Genomic DNA, 19,023 nt, shown 5'->3' with positions numbered 1-19,023 from the left:
TTTTTAAAAGATAGTTATGTCACACCAGCTAGAGAGCTAAAATTAAATTAACTATGGAGCTTCTGCCCCAGAAGCAGACATCTTGAAGTAGACAGCTCTCCTAAGATAAGGGATGAAGATCTTTGTCTCCAATAAGAAACCTCTATTTCTTTTGCCTTTTCACCATTTGCTTTTTCCTCTCTGTGAATGCACAGGAAGACAAGGCTCCTTAACTCTGGCAACTGCCACTAAATCTACCACTGAGGTCAGTGCTGCACAACAAAAGTCCCTAGAATGTATTGCTAAGGTGGTTTTAGATAACAGAATTGCTTTACATTGTTTATTGGCAAAACAAGCCATTAAGTCTGTGCTATACAGCAAATACCTCCTGCTCTGCCTGGATCAACATCTCTGGTATTATAGCAAATACAGGAGATTAACAAACAAGCCACTTAACTTAAAACAGTACCCTTCGGGTACATTCTTCGATTTATTTGATACCAACTTGTTCGGTTCATAGAGAGACCAAGGGAGCACACTTCAGTCTCTTGGTATTAACCAACTGATAGTTACCATTATAATCTCCCTGGTGGGCCATGTTCTCTCAAGGGTCTTAAATTCATTTTGTAGACATCAGCAGTGCATCAGATGGTCTCACTGAACTTGTAGAGAAATAAGATGAACAACGAGAAGAACAGCAAAAACAGTTCTTCCACAGACCAAACTTAACCTATGAGTTCACGAAGAGACAAGAACAACTTAACAACCTGATAGCGACCAAGAGTGGCAGTAACACCGAATTTTTTGGTTAAACTCTCCTGTATGAGAGGATGAACAAAAGAGGAAAGTTGTTAAATTAATTAAACAAGGAGACCACTAGACCAAGGTGGTTCTAATACCTTAGCATCCCTACTTAAGCAAACCAGACCCTAAGCCTACAAATGCCTCAAGGTTAAGAAATCAAACCTAAGGACAACCAATAACAAACAGCCAATTAGGCTTTTCCAAATAAGGCAAAAGCTAAAGCCATAACCAACCAAATAACTTTTCTGCTGTGCTTCTGCCCTTTCTCTACAAAATTCTTTCCTCCAGCTCCTGTTGGTGGAGAGCTCCTAATCACTTCCAGTTTCGCACTGCCCACATTTGAATAGATTTTTGCTCAAATAAACTATTAAAAATTTAAAAAGAGAGAAAATTAAAAGTTATGTCAAATGAATAAAGTGTTCAAATTAAAAGTTTAAATTTCTAATATAGCAAATGTCAATAGATACTACCAAAACAAAAGCTCAATATTTTAAGAATATAAAAGGGTCCCGAGCCCAGAAAGTTTAAACAAAAACCTCACTACTTTAGTAGATAGTCTGATGTGATCCCAATTCCATTTTCAATTCTACCACTTCTTATATAACCTGAATTAAGTCTCATTTTAGTAAGAAAATAAAGAAGAAATACTCAGCTGTTCAGTCTGGAAAGGCACCTCATTTTGCCTCTCTAAACTTAAAATTCCCTAGTGGGTTACAGACCTCATGATCTTCAAAGGTCCTCCTAATTCTAGGGTTCTGTGACTCTCCACCTACCTCCAAAAGCTTCCAGCTGACAGTTCCCAAATACCTACAGGATAAAGCCCACATTTTTCATTTTCAACAAGGGAGAGAGGCCCCTTTGCAACTTGGCCCCAAACTAATTTTCTAGTCACTCCTTCTCATTCCCTTGTCATTCTCATATCCCATCCACTAATGATCTATCCAAGTAAGAGTATTATACCAGTTTCTAGACATGGGCAGGCACCCTCCCCTTTTTTTTGTATTAGATATAAGTTCTCAGTTAAGTTACTTCCTCTCTAATCCTTAACTTTCTTGTATATAAATGGTGATAATGCCTACCTCTTGTGAGGGGCTGTGTAAAGGATTTAATGGGTTTGTGATTATGAAGTACTTAGCACTCTGCCTAGCATACAGTGAGCATATGAGAGCTCTTGTCTGTGCCCATTACTACTGAAGAAACCTTTCTGTCCCTCCTTGCCTCCTCGTCTTCAAGGATTAGCTAGCTCCAAGCTTAATGTCCTGCTCTGCAGCTGTTCTTGACATCCCCACCCCACTCCACAGCATTAATTGGTTTCTTAGTTGTATATTCCTAAGCCTCTTTTACTACAATGTCTATCTCAAACCCCTTCATTCTGTATTATAACTACTCATTTACCAGCCTCTTCAAAGTCCAAGACTGGAATCATTCTTATAAACAGAGCCTAGCGTGATACCCAATATGTAATGCATGTGCCTCTAACATCTAGGAAAGTACACCAAACTCAGTAAAATGAAGGTATTAACTACATTCGTATCTCAAAGTGAAATGAAAATTTCTGATAAAATATTACTTTGTTGGAAACTGCAAAGTATTTCTTTCTTCTTTCATGTTTCATTAATTATTCAAGAAAAATAATGGCTGTTCTAGCTAAGATTCTAGAACTTTGACACATATTAATAACCTGACTGAAAAATAACTGGTAACTGTAAAAATAAAAGCACTTCATGGATCCTGTCATCTAGAACTTTGTGGAAGATGATTTTTTTTTAAATAAATATTTTCTGGGATGAAAGCAAAAGCACAATTAAAACACACAAAACAATGTTTTAAATGTCTAACAAAGTCCAGTCTTTGGATGCACTATTCTATTTCATTCATAAATCCTATCATTGTATTTTTAACAGTGGCTCTCTACTGAGGCAATTTTGCCCCCCAAAGGGTATTTTTGGTTGTCAAAATTGTGGATGGTGGTGAAACTCACTGACATTTAGTGAATATAGGCCAGGAATGCTGCTAAACATCCTACAGTGCACAGGATGGCCTCCTCCACAACAAAGAGTTATCTAGCCTCAAATATGAATAGCACCAAGGTTGAGAAACCCTGGCCTACATTACTTCTTTGACTGCTTTCCCTTTTGAAATCCAACATGCTAATTTTAAGCTGTAAGTCAAATGTGGGATCCTTAAAAAGTGACTATTCTTCCTTATAACTAATATATCTCTTCATAAAAATCTTTGAATAACTCCAAAACTTACAGGAAAAAAAGGCCAACTTCTAAAAAAGAGACTGAGAGGAAGCTGGGATCTGAAATGTTCTAGTGTCACTCAATTTTGGAAAACATGATAAAAAGGAAAACTGCAAATAGCTTTTAACAATATGTGCTTCACCATGTCAATGGCAGGATCAAAGTAGTCGTAGACAAAATTGTTTTATAATTTTCAACAAATAATGGGTAAAATATACAGTATTGCAGCCCCTACTCTAGAAAGGGTTATATCAATGAAAACTATTCCTTTCATGTTAAAATGGTTTCTCAGCTCACTAGCTTTCTTTACTCTCAACCTAGGGATTTAAGATGGTAGTTTAGTGTCACAATTAGATTTTTTCTGACCAAAGTATCACGGTCAGAGGAAATCAGTAAAGCTCCATTTTGCATAAAGAGCTTAATGAGGTATTTTGTTTTGTAACTTTAAGACATTTAAAAATTTGCCTTTAAGAATGATAATTTAACTAGCAGCAAATAACCAGATGCAAAAATGGGCGTCTTTGAACTTAAGACAGATATTTCTCCAAAGAATATACACAAATGGACAAAGACTACATGAAAAGATGCTCAACACGACTAGTTATAAGGAAAATTCAAATCAAAACTACAACAAGATACCATTTCACACTCATGAGAATGACTATTATCAAAAACAGAATATAACAAGTATTGGGCTAGGATGTAAAGAAACTGAAACCCCTCTGCATTGCTGGTGGAAAAGTAAAATGGTGCAGATACTGTGGAAAACAGTATGGCAGTTCCTTAAAAAATTACAATTGCCACATCATTCAGCAATTCCACTTCTGGGTATATAACGAGAAGAACTGAAAGCAGAGACTCCAATAGATACTTGTGTGCCCACATTCATAGCATGTTTAATAGCCAAATGGTGGAAGCAACCCAAGTGTCCATCAACAGATGACTATATAAACAAAGTGTGGTATCTACAAACAATGGAATATTATTCAGCTTTTAAAAGAAAATTTTGACATAAGCTAAAACTTGGGTGATACTTGAGGGCATTATGCTAAGTGAAATAAGCCAGTCACAAAAGGACAAATATTAAATACTGTATGATTCAATTTTATGAAGTAATTAAGTAAAGACAAATTCATAAAGACAGAAAGAATGATGGCATTGCCAGGGGGTGGGAAGAAGAGAATGGGGAATTGTTTAACGGATACAAAGTGTCAGTTTGCAAAGATGAAAAGGTTCTGGAGATGGATGGTGGCGATGGCTGCACAATAACGCGAATATACTTAATACCACTAAACTATATACTTAAAAATGATTACAATGGTAAATTTTGTTATTTTACCACACACACATATATACACACACACAAACATGACCTAAGAAGTAAAATACAAAATGAGCCGTTCTTCTCTTTGTTCCTCAGAAAAAGATGAGAGATCCCAAACAAGTCACTGGACCATGGGCTACCTGTTGTTTTGTCAACAAGGCTCTGCTGAATCAAGAGGTCTCACAACCTGGTTTATCCAGGTAAAGTTCCTCAGAAATGATTTCAGAGAAATGAGTCAGCTGTAACTGGTGATTCTGCAACTACTGCATAAGAAATGGGGAAGGCACCATTGGACTCAACTGTATAAGTGATAAACTGTTTAGAGCCAAAGTTAATAAATAGCTGTCTAAATTCTTGGTATTTAGGATACTTACTGAGAATCCCGAATTAATATATTAAAGGGCAAAAATGAAAATTATTTTGTTTTTGTTTGGGGGGGGAGGTAATTAGGTTTATTTAATTATTTTTAATTCAGGTACTGAGAATGAATTCAGGACCTCGTGCATGCTAGGCATACACACACTCTACCACTGAGCTATACCCTCCCCCCACCAAAATGAATTTTTTTTTATGGAACCAATATTTTAACTTCAATTTTGTTGTGATCCACAGATTTCTTCTATCATAAGAAACTACAAAGACTTCTAATGGGAAAAGATCTAGTTTTTAAAATGATAATGATTAACTGAATTAACAGTGTAAAACTGACAATAAAGTTTTCTCTTAATAGACACAAGCAGAAGCAGAAAGAGAACCATAATCCACCAGCAGTCATTTTTTCTTTTTACTGTGATTGTTTTTTAATTGCTGATAAAAAAAAATAATTTATTTTCTGAGGATTTCTAAATATAAGAGAAAATCTGGACCTCAGAAATCAACTTTTCTTGAGTTCTAGTTTCCACCTGGCCTTCACCTGTGAGCACTGATAAATATCAAGCATGTCTAAACCTTAGCCAGGCACAGCTTCCACTTTATAGGTAGATAAGATTTAAAAGGTTTAGTATTTATGGTCACTAAAGTGGTGGTAAATTCAATCACAGTAATTAAAATAGTTGGTTTTATTTCTTTTCCTATTCTGAAGTGTAGTAGTTTACACAAATGAAGGGAAAAGGGAAATCATTAAACACTACTTTTTAAAGAGTGCCTTATATTGGTGGAAAATACTGTTTAAAATTGAGCTTAAATATGCTATACATAGTTTGGTCACAAAAAATTAAGTACAGGTAACTCTTTGGGATGCAACTAGAGCTACAGTTAATGTTTTGAAGCTTACTGCTATCTTTGAGTAGAATTAAATAAAAGGAATATGGAAATAGTTAATCTATAGGATGACTGCTGAATAATTAAGTTACCCCCAAAAAAGCCCTGAAGGAATATTATTCAGTCTTAAAAAGGAAGGAAATGTTGACATCTGCTCAACATGAATGAATCTCTAAAACATTGTGCTGAGTGAAATAAGCCAGACACAAAAGAACAAATATTGTATGATTCCATTTATATAAGGAACCTAGAAGAGTCAGCTTCATATAGACAGAAAGTAGAATGGTGGTTACCAGGGATTGGGGGAGAAGAATGGGAAGTTATCATTAGAGAGTTTCACTTTGGGAAGATAACAAAGTCTGGAGATGACAGTTGTACAGAAAAGTTAATGTACTTAATGTCACTGAACTGTACACTTAAAAATAGTTAAAATGTTAAATTTTATGTCATGTATATTTTGCCAAAATTTTTAAAAATTGAAGGCTTGCAGATTTTGGCATTAAAAGCATAACTGGGTGGGGAGGGTATAGCTCAGTGGTAGAGCGGGTGCCTAGCATGTTCCAGGTCCTAAGTTCCATCCCCAGTACCTCTATTTAAATAAACAAACAAACCTAATTACCTACCCCTAAAAAAAAAATTGGTGGTTTCAAAACCTATTGTTTTAGTAACAATAGCAAAAATGGAAAGTGGCTATTCTTTTATTAATCTATTACTAAGAATCACATGGCTTACCTTCTGGTGGGCTTTATGGGGCCCCCAAAATTCCCAAGTTAACTTTAAGAATTATAATATGATGCACTAGCAGAGACCTAGTCACAAAACACAGCTTATCTTTTTTCTTTTTTACCATATTTTGGGGGGGTGACTATGTGATCAGATTCTGCTAAGTACAAAATTCATAGTGGATAAAGTGAAAAAATTACTTTTCTACATATTGTATGTCCAAAACACAGCCCTTACTCTAGAGGCAAGAGTACTTTTAGCTTAAATTCCAAAGAGTCTAGGCCCAGTCTTTACATTCTTGGCAATCCCTTAAGACTCAGAAAACCTGCTACTCAAGTAACTCAAAGCAAAAAGCATCAAACATGCATGCACCCTGGAAGTAATAAGCAGGTATAACATGTCTGCCTAAGTAATAAGAAATCCTTCTGCATGGCAGCAAAGCCCTTAGAGCATTCATGGGATGCCAATGGACAGACTGAGGAGAAATCTAAACTGTTAATTTTAACAGTGGGATTTTCTTATTTCCTTAACCACACACAGTATATAAAATCGGATATATTTCTTGTATAAACAACTAAATGATTTAAAAGGCATAAACCAAGAAAGCATACAGATTAAGAGAAACTTTCACTTTTTTTAAAAAATTCCAAATGGTTACATACAAATGCTGTAGCCTTTACCAAATCCACAAGTAAATTTGAACTTTGGGTTTTGCCTTTTTCCAATTTAAGTTTGATGCTAATTACATCTTCTTCCTATCCAGAATTTAAAAAAAAAAATTTTTTTTCTTTGTTATTTCCCACTTCTGAACTATTAATGTAGTTCCAGACCCAGGAGGTTAGGAGGGCACCTAACTCCCCACCAGGAAGGCTAAAGCCATCCACAGTTTGATGCACTTGTTTATTTATTTATAAATGACTTCAAATTACTCCCTAAGAAACTCCAGGCTAAGGTCCTCTGCTTAAACAATTCTTCTGTAGTTTCTTACAGCAGAAACAAACACAAAGCTATAGTCCAAATGGCTCCAACTACCATGGCACAGCACATTCAGGAGGTTAGTCTGCCCCTCCCCCCACAATTGAAAATAACAAAAAATCACAGGACTCCCTAGTTTGGGTTACATAAATTATGTCTACAAGCAACAGGGGTATCTATTAAATGTAATTCCAACACAGGAAATCCATATATGTTAACAGACCTATTTTAAACCTCTATCAAAAGTACTAGCCATCATTTAAAAATGACCTTCAGATTAAGCTTTTTTTTAATTAAAAATTACTCTGGTTAAGATGATTTAATTTTCTACTTGGGAGATTAAACTGATATATTTGGGGACTTAGATATTAAAGTTTTTCAACAGCTGAGACATTCCCTTGGCCATCCTGGAGATCAACACGCATCTTAATATTCTAGCTTGACCCAATACCAAGCTTGCTGAAGACAAAATCTGCACAGTAGTTCGGTCTATATTTTAAGTTCAAAGTCCCAAGAGCCTTTTCCATTAATCCATAATTTCAAAAAGATTAGAAGGATCTGGAGAACTAAGAAAAATAATGGATTCTATTCTTTAAACAAAATGAAAAGCACGAAATTGATGCACAAATTACTTCATGACACTCTATCTTGACAGAGCTCATTTCTAGAACTGTGCTGTCCAACAGAAATTTAACGGAAGACAAAAATAAAATTTAAATTTAAGTAGCCACATTTTGAAAAGTAAGAAGAAACAGGTGAAATTTAATAATATATTTTAATGTAATATACTCAAATACTGTTTCAACATGCAGTCAACATAAAAACTACTAATACTTTTTTCACTGTATCTTCAGTATTCAGTGTGTATTTTTTAAAATAATTCTACTGAGGGGCGAGGATATAGCTCAAGTGGTAGAGCGCATGCTTAGCATGTATGGGCTCCTGGGTTCAATCCTCTAAAAAGTAAATAAATAAACCTAGTTACTTCCCTCCCACAAAAAAAGAAAAAACAGTTCTACTGAGACATAATTTCATACCATAAAGCCAACTCATTTAAAAGTGTACAATTAATAGTTTTTAGTACATTTATGGAGTTATATAATAATCACCATAACGTAACTTTGGTACATTTGCATTGTCCCAGAATAAAAACCTCAAACCTATTAGCAGGTTTCCGCAGCCCTAGGTAACCACTAACAGACTGTCTCTATAACTTTACCAATTCTGGACACTGCATATATAGTGAGTCATAATGATATGTGGTCTTCTGTACCAGCTTCTTTCACTTAGTATTTTTTGAGGTTCTTCCATGTTATAATGTGAAATCAGTACTGGTATACAGACTAATCAAATTTCAAGTGCTCAACAGCCACATGTGGCTAGTGGATACAGTACTGGACAACCTAGTTCTAGAATCAAAAAGCTCCCCAATAAATAAGCATTATCAGCCTTAAGTAAGAGACCATGTTAAAGCCATTACAATTCTTAAAGAAACGTCATTTATGAGAGGTAACATTTAAGGGTTTTAGCACATTTTAAAAATTTGCAAAAAAATTAAAAATAAATAAATAAACAAGTCAAAATGTGGTTGGGTATAGCTTAGTGGTAGAGTGCATGCATGAGGTTCTCAATTCAATCCCCAGTATCCCTATTAAAAATTTTTTTAAATAAATAAACTAATTGTCATAGTATTTTTAAAAACCATTAGGAAAAACTAATGTCAGTGTGTTGTCTTGCTAAAGTCACATATATTTCTCATTTTAATTCCAGATAGCTCTAGTAAGTGAGCAGATTGATTCCTAAAAGGATATAGTTCCACTTTAAAAGTATAAAGAAATAGAAAAAGTGGAACTTAGTTCCTAGGTACTTACCACTTTAAACTTTACAAACTATCTTTGCTGATAAATTAAAAAAAGAAAACCTTGTTTGGGATTATACCAATAATTAACACAAGTTTTAAAAATGTTTATTTAATTTAATGGTATAAACTCAAATGGTTATTAACTAAGCCACATTCTAAAAATGTATATAAAACCAGATTTATTTTTTGTATGAACAACTAAATGGTTTAAAAGGCATAAACCAAGACAGCATACAAGTCAAGCAAAACTGTTTGGCTTTTTTTTTTTTTTTTTTTTTTTAAATTTCAAATGGTTATGTACAAATGCTGTAGCCTTTACCAAATCCACAAGTAAATTTGAACTTTGGGTTTTACCTTTTTCCAACCTTATTTTACTAAATTATGTACGTTTTCCCATCTGATTCTAAGACTATATATATATCACTACCCTCATATCTTCAAACATATTCCTGATCTCTTCTACACCAAGTTTGAGTATGACTCTGAGATTCTTAGGAAAAACCAATTCTATTTTATAAAGTTAATTTTAAAATATACATATTTCAGTGAACTATCTTGTCTACCTGGAAAGAGGGAGTTCATTTATCCTACAAAGTAGACTGAGGAAGATGTTCCACAGAAGTGACTTTATATAATTTCTAGCAGTAGTAAAACCCCAGTAGCATTTAATGAATAACTAATAATTTAAGCAAATAAATTATCAGAGGGTACCCTTTCCATTTTCTCACAGGAGAAGTAACTACAAAACTGCCCATTATAAGTAAAGGCAATCACTCAGTTTGTACTCCAAGCAAATTAAAAAAAAAAAATTAAGGAGAGGGTATCAGTAATGAAATCTCAGCTATTTGGAGCTTAAGAAAATGCTAATGTTTATTTTAAAATGAGAATGCCACATTTTCCTCTACTTCTGTGCATGGATGATCTCTTTGTTCACAGCAGGGTAAAATTATACCATGGCTTCTGAGAAATGACCACAGAAAGCCTCCAAATGAAACAACCCAAAAAGGATAAAAAAGAAGAACAAGGTCACCAAAACTGCTCTGGGTTAACTTTTACCATAAGTAAAAAAAAGATTAGCAGAGGTTTCAATCTCATTCTAAAAGTTTAAAACATAAGCAAGGTTATGAAATTTACATTTTCTATGTAGTCCTGGCATTGACAGACAAAAATAAATAAATGTACTCTTATTTGTGGCTTTAAAATTTCTTAGTTACTTTCAGGTGTTCTCTGATTCTTTCTACTTGGGTTGTGCTGGGGTTTATTTTGGTGACAGGAATTAGGCCATGTTTTTAGCTCCGTTATTTCCCTATTTAATTCCCTTATTTCTCAAAGAGGCAAGCAAAGAAAGGGGATATGCACAAAGCAGCCATGACACTAAAAATTTGCGATTTAAACATTTTTCTAAAAGAGTTTGCTTTCAAGTCAGATACAATTTAACATAGCATTTCTAATTTTAAAGTGTGTTGTTTAGGACTTTAAATTCTTTTGTTAATTCTAAAGCAACATTTTAATTTTACATCAAGATTAAAACTCACAAGACACCAAATCACAAGTTTACCTCAAAAAATCTATTTTCATTCCTTCCGCCTAAGGATCAATCAAACCAAAATAAACCCCAGCACAACCCAAGTAGAAAGAATGAAAAGGAATATGAGAGAGTTCTTTATGCAAACAGACGGACAACTAAAAGCAAAGTTCCTGAGGAATTTTTGTTGGTTGGTTGGTTGGTTGGTTGGTTATTTATTTCTTTACTTCTGGCAGAAGCTGTTCTCCAAGGCTTAGTTTCTAAAAAGCAGAAGACAAAGCTACAGTTAAAATAAGGGAATAACAACGAAAATGTGTACTGAAAATGGCAGAGCTCACACCAGCTTCTGGTCTTTGAGTCCTCAATCCCTTATCTGAAGGGCCTCCTTGCCAGTAACAGACCCGGGGTAACTGGCAGCCACCTCCCAGCGGCTCCTCCCCGCAGCCTGCACAGTCACAGCACACAAGCCTGGTCCCGTCGCCTCGCCTCATCCCGCCCCCTGGGCTGAAGGCCGGGCAGAAAATCTGGCAAAATGAGGAAGCCTCTGGGAGGTGGCAAGCAGCCAACTCAAACAGGATGATTCCAGTTTAGGCTGGTTTGAGTCACAAACAAGCAGTTCCCAGCTTTCCCCACAATATTCAGAGGCACTGGCTGCCCAGGCAGCACACAATGAGCTCTCCTCGTTAGTTCTCAGAGCTAAGTCTACCTTGTTCTCATTTCCATAACAGCAGAGGATCTCAAATCAAGGAGAGCTCCCAATACAGAGCAAGTGCTGGGCTGACCCATATTTGCTTCCAAAACGAACTGCTTATTCCACACAGCACACTAATGCTGATAACACCTACATCTCTCAAGAGCCTTATTGAAATGTGGAACATGACAAAAAAGGAAAAACAGAAAGGAAACATCTATTTATAGATCTCCATAATGGAAATTAAGCCCACCAGAGCAATTTAAAAGCAAACATTTCCATTTTCCATATTTAGCACAAAAAAAGGCTTGGCTGGCTAACATGATCCCAAAAGACAGAAGTGTGTAGCTTATTGCCCAATAACAAACTATTCAGTAGTCTAGAAAGGAATGTGTTTCCAAAATGTGGGCTCTTCAGTTTGCCTGCCACTAATGGGAATGGGAAAAAATAACTACCAATAAAATAAAACTAAAAATTATATATATATATGCAAATAAATTATATGTATATTTTTATATATATAAATTACACATATATTAATATATTGGGGGGGTATGTATCTCCAAAGCACACACTGCTAAACATCTGTTCCATGCTGCTAAACAGCCCAAAACTGCATAAAGGAGGAAATAAGCAAATGATTATTCTTTTGGAAAGAAATAGTACTTAAGGAAGCCCCACTCAAAATGAGGCAAAACTTAATGTGGATTTTAAATCTAATAGTTCTCTCTGGGATTGCAGACACGCTACCATGACTGCTGTTGTCTTTTTTCCACCAACTCTTCTCCCTCCAAGAAGGTAACTTTTAAAAGAACTGAGATACCAATATATTAGGGAAAGAATAATCATACAGTCAAGAAAACCATCCATGCCAAATAAGAGTTGCAAATTTCAAGATAAAAAGTTCATTTAATAGCCAGAAAGGTCAAGCATAATGAATACATTTTATTCATAGTATTGATTTCTGGCAAGACATTCTCCCTTTTGAAATCTCAAATAAAATCAACTACCTAAAAAAAGTAAAAATGAGGCAGAAGGACAAAATAATAAAACAGGCAAAGAATGGTTGTGAAATCCAGAAATGAATATTTAAAATGCAATGTTACTCAGGCTTAAAGCAAGAGTGCAAATATTTTCATTTTAAATGAAAATAAGGGACAAGAGATAAAAGTAGGGAAACATCCTTCTTTACATGAACCCCAATGTTCATAGCAGCACTATTTACAATAGCCAAAACATAGAAACAACCTAGGGGGTAGGATATAGCTCAGTGGTAGAATGCATGCCTAGCATGCATGAGGTCCTGGGTTCATGTACCCTCCTTAAAAAACAAACAAATAAATAAATAAAACCTAATTACCTCCCCCTTCCAAAAAAAAAAAAAAAAAAAAAAAACCACAAATAACAACCTAAATGTCCATTGACAGGTAACTGGATAAAGAAGTTGTGGTATATTTATACAATGGAATACTACTCAGCCATAAAAAAATAAAATAATGCCTTTTGCTGCAACATAGATGGACCTGGATATTGTCATTCTAAGTAAAGTAAGCCAGAAAGAGAAATAAAAATACCATATGATATCACTTATATGTGGGATCAAAAAAAAAAAACCCACAAATGAACTTATTTACAAAACAGAAACAGACTCACAGACATAGAAAACAAACTCATGGTTACCAGGGAGGGGAAAGGCAGTAGGAAGGGATAAAATGGGAGTTCAAGATTTGCAGATACTCTTCAATATCTTATAGTAACCTATAATGAAAAAGAATATGAAAAGGAATATATATGTATATGTATGACTGAAACATTATGCTAAACACCAGAAACTGAAACATTGTAAACTGACCATACTTCAATGAGAGAAAGAGAGAGAGAGAGAGAGAGAAGAAGAAAGAAAGAAAGAAAGAAAGAAAGAAAGAAAAGAAAAGAAAAGAAAAGAAAAGAAAAGAAAAGAAAAGAAAAGAAAAGAAAAGAAAAGAAAAGAAAAGAAAAGAAAAAAGTCCTTCCTAAGACTATTACCATTGACTCTGGCTTCTTTTAAAGACTATCTGATAAACCTTTACTGTTCCTCCTTCAAAGACCTCTGAATGCTTCTAAAACATACACCTCACTTGTTGTTATCCCCCAAAATCAATAAATATCTAATCATTGATTTTCACATTTTAGTTAGCTTAATTTATGTTTCAGTGGTCTCTGAGCACAGGTATTTTCTCTTCACACACTCAAAGAAGAAAAAAATCCCATTTTAGTTTAAATGATTCATGTCAAACTGACAGGTACAGAGTAGCAAAGAAGAGAAAGGTTGGTATTATGCAATAAAACCAACTTAATTTCTACTCTCATTTTAATCCTATGCAGCTACAAACAGAATAGTCAGGAAAAAAATCATGGTCTCTAATCACCAACTTCCCAGATACGGTTTACTTCAGTTATATCATTTCCTCCGAGATTAAGTTATTAGTTTTAGTGGTAATTACTTTATTCTGTCAAAAAAACCCCACATGAATACAAAGTATTTTTTACCCCATAAAATGTATCTGAGAATAATGAATCACAGTGCAACAAAAGAAATTTTATCTCCAACTAAATCCAAAAATTATGTCTACTACTCATTATTATAGATAAGAGCACTTTTGATGATAAAATTTCAGACAAATGTGTTTATAAGTAAACACTGCAACCATCACCCAAAAAACTGCTAATTATTAATTCTTTTAACACCTTTAAAAAAAATCTTACTTCATGTATTTGTTAAAACTGCTGCCACATCTGACAGCTTCTAGCACATAATATATATCATAGCAAATTATATACAACAGATTAAAAAATGAGCATTCCTTCCCCCAATCAACACTCTAAATAAGCATACTTTAAAAGAAATGGGAAGTACACTGTCACTATCACTTTGATACATGCAATGCCACCATACCCAGTGTACATCTGGGGAGCCACCTTTTTAATAGCCTCACCCATGTTCTCTCACAAAGCTCCCAGGTGACAGCGAGTTTGACATTTTTTCCACATAAACTTGAAAGGAAATTCTCTCTCATAAACTAAAATAAGTGAAGTGCAAAACTTCCTCATGAAATCATAGATCAGAGGATATTCGAATAAATCCCCCTCTAGGAAACTGTAATCTATAACGTCTAGATTGTTCACAAAATGATTAGCAGAATTGGTCTTCATAGGAAAAAAAAAAATGCTTATTAGATTAGGGACTTTGGTGCTAACCCTTTTTCAGTTAAAAGGGTCACATTTCTTTTAACTTTATATGTTGTAAAAATCCAGAATTTGTTCAATATTCTAATTACTATTTAACTATAACTCAGGTAAAACATTCTTAAATTATCTAGCAGAAAAAAAATTAATAGGGTTGTAGATAACTTTTGATATACTTTATTCAAAACATATAATTTAAAAGAAATATACAAACAAGTTCTACAAACAATATTATCAATAAATCTTTTTAATTTCCCTTTCAATAAAAAGTAAATTTTCCTAACGCAAAGCTAATATACTGGACAAGAGAGGGGCATAAAGCATGCCATATCTTAATACAGGGTTAGAGTTGAAAAAGTCTGATTGCTTGCAGTCTATATGCTTTTCTTGTTACTTTAGACCGACACTACAAAGACTATTTCACATGTTAGTTTTCCTGCCCTGGAACTGATTCTGTGTCTTTTTCTCCTCATGCCCATCTCCAAGCTTCTTCCTTTTATCTTCCAATTTATGACAATTCAGAAGAAATTCTAACAATATAATAAACTACACAAGGAAAAACTGAGGCAATTTCATTAAATAGTTTTTATATCAACTTATCCCAATCTAAAAAAATCTACTTAAGGGGGAGGGTATAGCTGAGTGGTAGAGTGCGCACTTAGCACACACAAGGTCTTGGGTACAATCCCTAGGACCTCCGTTAAAATAAATTTTATTACTTCCTGGCCCCTCTCCCCTGCCCAAAAAAATCTACTTAAGAAGAAAGCTTGCTCTAAAATTCTGTTTCTTCAAACAGGTAAACTAAAGCACAATTTAAGGCCACATGGCTTATTGAAAGCCACAGAGACGACAATGAGATGTTGTCCACTACAGTTATTTTCATGTCGTTATCTTTGCTCATTACTGCATTTGTTTTAAGAGTTTCCATCTAAATGCCTATTTTTGTGATTAGGAAGAATAAAAGCCTGTAGTTACCTGACATATTCTTCTTCAGACAAATCCAAAGGATTTAAAGGAACAAAAAGGAAAACGCTAGCCAGACGCCCAAAAAAATTTTTAAGAGGGCAAAAAAAGAGACTGCTTCTGATAAAGCTGGAAACATGCATCCAGCCATTGACAGCCAGATTAACTTAATTACATGTTAACTCTTAATTAGACATATGTAGATTTTGTTTTGGATTAGCCATAGCCAGTGTTTAAACCAAAATGGCTCTATTCTTGGGGTTCCATACAACCAGCTATCTTATTTCATAAATTCAGTGCACAAAAAAGCAATATATGTTAAACAAATGGATGGCTGAATATAAACTCAAAAGTTAACTTTAGCCTAAAAAAAGACTTAGGGAAGTAACCCACTGACAGGGAAGGGATGAAACAAGAAAAGGTAATTATACTGACAGTTATTAAAATACTTTAAATTTTTATCACACAGTAATGTTTTTATTAACATTAAATAACAATACCTAACACTGCATTTAATAACTATTTCCCAGAAATGATTAATATAAGCCCATTTTGAGATATCTGAAAGTATAATAATAATAGCAAATTACCTGTGCATATTTATTGAGAACAAAGTAATTTCACACTTAATCTACTGTTTTTTTGTTACCTACTTTCATAATGGGAAGTAATGCTTAATTCAGTTTCAGGTTAATAAAAAGACATAATTTTTTTCCCCTCTATCCAAGTTCAGGGACCTGAGCCGGCCTAATCATCTTTGGTTATGATCAAAGTAAACTGGGCAATAAAGCTCAAGTAAAACTACCTTAAGATAGTAGGAAAGGATATGATGAAGTAATTTACTTTCAACAAACTCTTCAATTCCTTTAGCCTGTATTAAAGAAAATTCTTACAACATGATAGGAAAAAAAAATTGATAGGAAACTATAGAAATCATTGAACTTCAACCAAGGGCTTTTAAAATAAATGCTTTGGTGGAATTCATGTACTTAAATTTTTATGTTGAAAAGTGACTCCCTAAATGATCAAGAAAGAGACATACAGCAACACAGGGCTGCACAGAGGAAAAGTTTATACCATGAAGCCCCAGTTCTCAGCAGTTAAATACTATGAATAGTTGGGCAGAAACAGTAAGTGTATCATGTATAAGGACTTCACAACTTGACTGTCATTAATCCCATGTTTACTTATTTGAAATGCACTGTTAGGAATCTGTTCACCAAAGCTGTAACAATTAAGGGAGTTGGAGGGTGACTAATTTCCCAGTCACTCATACAGGCAGAATAGAAACTTGCTTCTATAGATAAAACCAAGCTATATTTTGTCTACTATAACATGGTGATTTTAAACATTTTTAAAGGACTTGGAATCTCACTATTTCACAATCAAGTTTTAAAGATTACATTAAAGAACTTATTTCTTCCAAAAGGACACTAAACTTTCTGAATTAACATAATATCTCAAAATATTACACTTTGAAATCAATACAATTATAGAAGAAAAGAGGACATCTGATAAAAAGGGGGGATGAACCCAAGGATAATGGATATGATCTGAACACCAAAAGATTTTATTTCTCTGTACTTGCTTCAATCACAATATAAGAACCAAATCTTTTAACTATTTACATCAATTTTGCTTCATCCCTCATGTTAACTAAGAACTGTATCTAAGAGCTGCAGCCACTTGTTGAACACATACTCAGAGAAAGGCAATACACTTGGTTGGCTCTGCAGTGTGAAAAGGAAGATCAGGCCCTGTTCTTACAGGATGGTACCGAAAGGCTCATCATTCAGTCATATCTTCAAAAAGTTCATTCTTTTTTCATAAATCAAAATAATCTGATTCTTAGTACACTGTCTCTCCCATTTGTCCCAACTTATGCACTCTCATAAGTCCAAGTCTTCCTTTTCCAAGATACTGAAACAGTTTCCTAACGAGAATCTGTCTTTCCTATTGTAAGTCACCAGATGCCCTTCTAAAGCACAGATCTCAACAACAAATTTCCCTTCTCAAAATCCTTCAACAGCTCATTTCTGCATAAAGAATAAAACCAAAAAAAATATTAGCATGGTTAAGTCATTCTAAATTATTTGCTGTTCTCAAAACACTCTTCCACCCACTTATATCTCTTCAAGTTGTTCCTTCTGCCCACAAGGTTCCCTGTCTAGCCTAAAATTCATTTCTTCTTGTTGAAGTTCTACATATCTTTCATAGCCCTAGACCATAAAAATTTCCAGCCCTAAGTATGAATCAGGCAGCTGACAGAAGAGGAAATATCTTCTACAGTTGTAATTTAGTTCCCATGTAGATATTTCTAGCTCATTCTGCCTTTGTGGCAGTTATCTGACTGTAAATATTTCAGAAGCATGTAACTATTTTTTTAATTTTTATTATGTAAACAGGGATTAGCTCCATCAAATTCATCAGATCACCTCAGGGTTCAAGCTTCTGAGCCCATGATGCCAAGGGCCAGATCCCAAACCAGTGTAACTCTCACCAAAGTTAAATGCCACCCTGAAGGCCCAGATCTTGTTTCTCGTCTAACTTCAACATTTTCACAATTGGTTGGCTTTTCAAAAAGTTCTGATGCCATCCCTTTAATGAGGTAGATTTGGGGAAAATGACTAAAACTTGAATATTTTAGATAATTTTATGTAAAAGAAAGTGAGACATAAGATTTTATAATCCATTTATAGAATTCAAATGAATATTGTCAATTTATCTCAACAATATACCAAATGAAATAAAAAGAAGTTAAGAGTTTTCACCCATGTCACAGAGCTGCAAAGCTGGAGCCAAAACCTAACTCCCCTGATTTCCTAAACCAAGAATTTGTTTCATTGTAATTAATGCTAATCTTCCAGAATGTTTGAATTATATCTAGATAGATAGATAAATAGATGTATAAAATGTTTCCATTTATTATTTTGAATTAGAAAATTTAGAAGGCTTAAAAGGGGCCATTCATCAACTACATGATCATTTACTTTTCTTAATTCTAAGCAGGCAATACATAGGAAAAATAATCTGGCATTTTGATCAAGTCAAAGAATTCGTATCTTGTAAATTTAAAATACACACCACTTAAATTTAACACCAGAATACCTGGGATTAACAAATTGAATAATAAAACTAGAAACAGGAAATACTCAAAGACTATCAACATCTGAAGTAGTAATAATAATTACAGATAGTAATTATTGAAAGCAGTATTTAACATATATGCATATCAAGCTTAGCACTTTACACATTTTTTCATTTTAATCTTCACAGTAACTTTATGAAGCATGATTCTTGTAAAAGATAGGAAAGTTGAGGCCAAGAAAGTGTAAGTAACTTGTCCAAGATTATAAAAGTAGTAGGCTTTACTGTCTACCTTGATCTATGATTTCAAAACCTATATACCTAACTTCTAAACTGTTTCCTATTAAGATTACTTTCAAT

The 19,023-nt window shown here is 34.1% G+C and overlaps 1 protein-coding gene across 1 annotated transcript in view; it reads right to left on the bottom strand.

Moving 5' to 3' along the window:
- Positions 1 to 19,023, bottom strand: part of SPEN (spen family transcriptional repressor) — a 76,030-nt gene that overhangs the window by 30,548 nt on the left and 26,459 nt on the right.

The sequence above is a fragment of the Camelus ferus genome, chromosome 13, assembly GCF_009834535.1.
Source record: "Camelus ferus isolate YT-003-E chromosome 13, BCGSAC_Cfer_1.0, whole genome shotgun sequence".
NCBI lineage: Eukaryota > Metazoa > Chordata > Mammalia > Artiodactyla > Camelidae > Camelus > Camelus ferus.
The sequence above is the reverse complement of the archived record's forward strand: the minus strand, read 5'-3'. Positions and strand labels throughout refer to the sequence as shown.